This window comes from Larus michahellis, chromosome 1, assembly GCF_964199755.1.
Source record: "Larus michahellis chromosome 1, bLarMic1.1, whole genome shotgun sequence".
Classification (NCBI taxonomy): domain Eukaryota; kingdom Metazoa; phylum Chordata; class Aves; order Charadriiformes; family Laridae; genus Larus; species Larus michahellis.
In genome coordinates this window covers 192,065,715-192,070,402 of record NC_133896.1, presented here as the reverse complement: position 1 = coordinate 192,070,402, position 4,688 = coordinate 192,065,715, and positions in this window count along the sequence as shown.

The window sequence follows — 4,688 nt, the reverse complement described above, 5'->3', positions numbered from 1 at the left end:
ATATGTCACAGAGCAAAGACTTTTCTCTCGTGTTCTCATCCCTTAGCTGGCAGGTGTTGCAACAGCTGATGAGGAAAAGTACTTACCTTGCTTTGCTTTCTGTTTGAACTACTACACCTTTTGAATGCGACTGTAGAATATTTTTCATATTGTTACTGCAATCTCTGAATTTATAATTTCCAAAGCTGTTTAGAATTTTACCAGGACTCAGGTCCACTCTCGTTTATTCAAGTGCTACCCAAATTGTTTTAGTTTTTCCCATATAAATTAGCAATCCTCTGTACTCTTCTGCCTACACCACTGGGACTCTCATTCCAGGTCCTTCCTCTTATGTCTTAAATTCACAGATCTCTTTCTCCTTGACTCCTAACATCTCAGCTTTGCCTCCACAGCGCAATTCAAAACTGAGCTGGTTTGGCTTCCTTACCTACCCTAACACCACCACTCCCTTTTCTGAGCCTATTCGTTAACTCTTCCTCTTACAACTGGTCTCTATCCCAGTTTAGGTCATACATTCATCTATGCTACATACTGCATACACGCTGTTTTCACCTTAGAAACTAGTTAAAATACAGCTCTGACTATCTTGCAATGCCTTACTCTCAATTCTTTCATTATTCTTAATATTTCTAGTTGAAAAGAAGCGCAAAAGATGGGTAAACGTACAAAAATATCAATGTCATGTGTGCCAAAAAAAGGCTTTTACTCCACACTCTTAAGTACCCTAGTTGAATATATCTGTTGAATATAAAAGCTATGAAGCAAGGGCTGTTTTTTTTACTATTCCTTCAGTTGCTTTCAAGAGGAAGCCCTACAGAGGCTATCTAATGATGCTCAACCGTACTGCCTGCCTGCACATAATATAGGTAATATCTTATCTGTTACTTCTATGGGAAGTAAAAATTACAGCTTGGAGCTATGCTGATGAAGCTCAGCTTTCAAAATTAGTCTGGAGGAAATTCTGCTTTGGAATATACAAATCCAGTTCCTCTTATGGGGCCTTTCCTCCTTCCAGTGCCACAGGAAGAAATGTGATTAAAATGTCAATGTAAGCATGGACCTGAAAATGAGCTTCAATATAACTTGCCAAGTTCCAGAGCAACAGTGGAGTCTCACCCTCTGTGCTCCTCAGATTCAAGGGGTTTGGATGCAAGGTTTTGTTTGATCATTTTTTTTCAGTTTTTGTCTTAGCTTACGTGTTCAGGACATTTTATAACAATAAAGGAAATGTATTGAAGAGAGACTGGAAATTACCAACAGGAATGAAAACTACAAACTCATCTTTACTACCTTTCTGTCTGGTAAAATGGATGATGGCAAAGACAAACTGTGAAAATTCAGAAATTGCATTTTATCTGGCTGGCCACACAGTGTCACTGTTATCCCACACACGTCTCAATGGAGAGCCTCTCTCCAGCAGAATCGTCTCCTGCCAAACCGCAGATGACAGAGCTCCTGCTTTGACTAGGGGAGGACTTAGAGCCCTCAGGCCTTTGGCACGCTTTTGCAGCAGGACCACTTTGAAACAGGTTTTGCTGAACAACAGCTGTACGTATACGTTGTATACCTGTTCTCTCACATCCACAGAGAGTTGATGGTGAGGACTGTGCAACAGAGTTGGAGTACGTTGCCAGCTTCATGCAGATAACATTTAGCTACAGATTGTTTTCAAATCAGATTCAGTTGGTATCGTACCCTAGGACTGTGCAGATCGAATGAAAACAGTTAACTGACTGATGGAAAAAATAATGCTGAACGAGGAGGAGAGAATTGCTTTGAAAACTTTTCTTCTTTCAGTATCCTTTAACTAGTCACTGACAGTTGCCATCACGACTCTTCACTGTTTGTGGTCACTTACAGAGCTGCAGATACAAAACAGACTTTTTAATCTACAACTTACAGGATTATAAATTCTCCTAAGCTTGTATTTATCTGTGACTATGCACATATTTGTGATCTCCAGTTTTGACAATGTATACTTAGCAATGAAATTGATGCTTCAGGTTGGGGTGTAATTCCATGCCATGCTATTGTCTATTTCAAATCTCAAGTTTTCCCAGTTTGGTCACTTGAGAAAAGCACTTCACAATCACCTGCTACTGTTATCAAAAGAGCTGTAAGCTGAGACTATCAGTGTAAGAGAGAGAGGGGGATCAACACCTGAGCTAACCCACCAAAGTTAGCAACAAGTTACACACGTTATCTGTATGCTGTCTTAAGCAATCATTCCTTTTCTTCTACAAAACTTGTCTCTGAATATCATTGCTTTGCCTGGTTGTCCTATTAAACGCTTTCATAACATTTCCAGTCTGTCATAACTCTTCCAAGGCAGATATAAGGTTTCATATCCCTTTTCCTTCTAGAAAAAATAATGGGGGAAGGTTGCTTTCGGTTATTGCTGGCTTTTACAAAAAGTCAAACTGAAAGAAAAAGAACTGAAACTAGATATTCGCAAGATTATAAAATTACTTCTGCTCCATACAGAGCACTTTTTTAGCTGTTTCAGCTGATTGTAAACCTCATACACAGTGTAAACTGCCTGCAACTACTATTTAAGGACTTATTGCACACTGTAAAAACTAATTAGTGATGACTAATAACAAGAAACTTAAACCCACATGGATAAAAAAACCTGACTGGGGGCTTGTGTTCCAGTACTTGTTAAAACAACTGGATGTCTGTATATTGTAACTAAGCAGGTCTGTTCTACAATACTAAATAGGATCAAAGCTCTATTTACACAGCTCCACCTTTGCACCATTTCCGAGCAATGTCAGGAAAGGCAGTTGTTCTTGACAGATGATTCCTCTGCGTAGCCACAAACATGAGCTGAAAATAAGTGTTGTGTACGTTCCCTTTCCGGCTTTTTCAGGGCTTCCCATGGAGGCTCTGATGACACTTTTCCACTTATCTTCTTATTTATGCATTCTCCTTTTGTTGCTCCAGAATTTGCAGAACCTATTCCGTAGTGCCTTCCTGATGACAGCTGAAGTCACTCAACAGTGCAGTAAGCAGGAACTTGGCAGGGAAAACTTCTTTTTACCCTGGACCTACTGCTGTGCTTTCCTCGCCTCATATTCCAGGGCAGAATTTCTTCAGCATCACTGATTCTTTCTCAGAGCAACCCATCCACACTTGATTCCTGGGTACTGAAATTGATTTTTCTTTTCTCTTCCCCTTTTTTTTTTAACTTATAATTTCTTCTTTAAACAGCTTTCTTCTAAATTGACCACCTCCAAAGATAGATTGATACTTCCAGTTGGCTCTAAGCTACTCCTTTATGTTTCAGATCAATCAGCTCCACACTCACTGCAAACCCCAGCTGCCTTCTGACCCTGTGCACAGTCAGGAAAATAAGTAAATTTTAAGAAAAGCGGAAGCCATTTCCTGGTAACAACTTTGTGTAACAAAAGAGCTCTCCTGGGAGGGCTGGTCTCCAGTCTTCCATTTCCTGGATCCTCCCTGACAGCTCAATCTCCTACTTGATCTGCAGGTACAGACACAGAACTGTAAAGAGACAAGATTATGTTAATGCTAAGTTCTAACTGGTACTTACATACTAGCTAAAAACCCATGAGAACAGGCTGAGAGAGTTGGGGTTGTTCAGCCTGGAGAAGAGAAGGCTCCCAGGGAGACCTTATAGCGGCCTTCCAGTACCTGGAAGGGTCCAAGAAAGCTGGACAGAGACTTTTTACAAGGGCATGTAGTGATAGGACAAGGGGTAATGCTTCAAACTGGAAGAGGGATGATTTAGATTAGGCATCAGGAAGAAATTCTTCATTATGAGGGTGGCGAGGCACTGGAAGAGGTAGCTCTGGGAAGTTGTGAATGTTCCATCCCCGGAAGTGTTCAAGGCCAGGCTGGATGGGGCTTTGAGCAGCCTGGTCTAGCGGGAGGTGTCCCTGCCCACGGCAGGGGGTTGGAACTAGGTGACCTTTAAGATCTCTTCCAACCTAAACTGTTCTATGATTCTCTGAATGGAGAGAAGTCTTTATGTGACTGCATCAGAAGACTGTTAACACTATCTCTAGGATTCAAAGATCAGAAGCACTGGCCTTAAGCATAACCAGCACGGACCCTGCGACGGCCCTGTGAAATTCTGCCTGTCTGCGGCCAGGGCAGGAAGCCTGGGCTGGCTGCAACCCCACCTCGTTTTCCCCTTGGCTTCACGCCAGCGAGGGTGCTGAGGGCAGAAAGGTGCCATCCGCCATTGCCACTGGCCTGCCCCTGCCGCCACCCCAACGAGCAACAGCAGCCCGCGGCGCTGCTCGTTGGGCCCGGCCGGCCACAGTGCCCAGCCCCGAGGCCTCACACGAGCGACGAGACAGCAACCCTCAGGGCGATGCCTGCGGGGACGCTGGCCGGAAGAGGAGCCACAGCGGCGGAGGGGTCCGTAGGCCCTCGGGGCAGGCCCGGCCGCCGCCCACTCGCCCCTAAAGGCGCAACCCGCGGCCGCCGCGGCAGCACCTCCGCGCCTGAGGAGAGGCAGCTCGCGCGTGCGTGTCACGCGACCACGATGACAGCGTCCAATAGGCGGCAAGAAAATAGGGGGGGGGGGGGGGGAGCCGCCTACCGGCGGCCACGTGACGGTGCGCGCGAACGGTCAAGCGGGAGAGGCGCGCCCCCCCGCCGAGGCTTGAGATCACGTGACACGCGTCTCTGCCCACCGCCCCGCCCCGCCCCCTCGC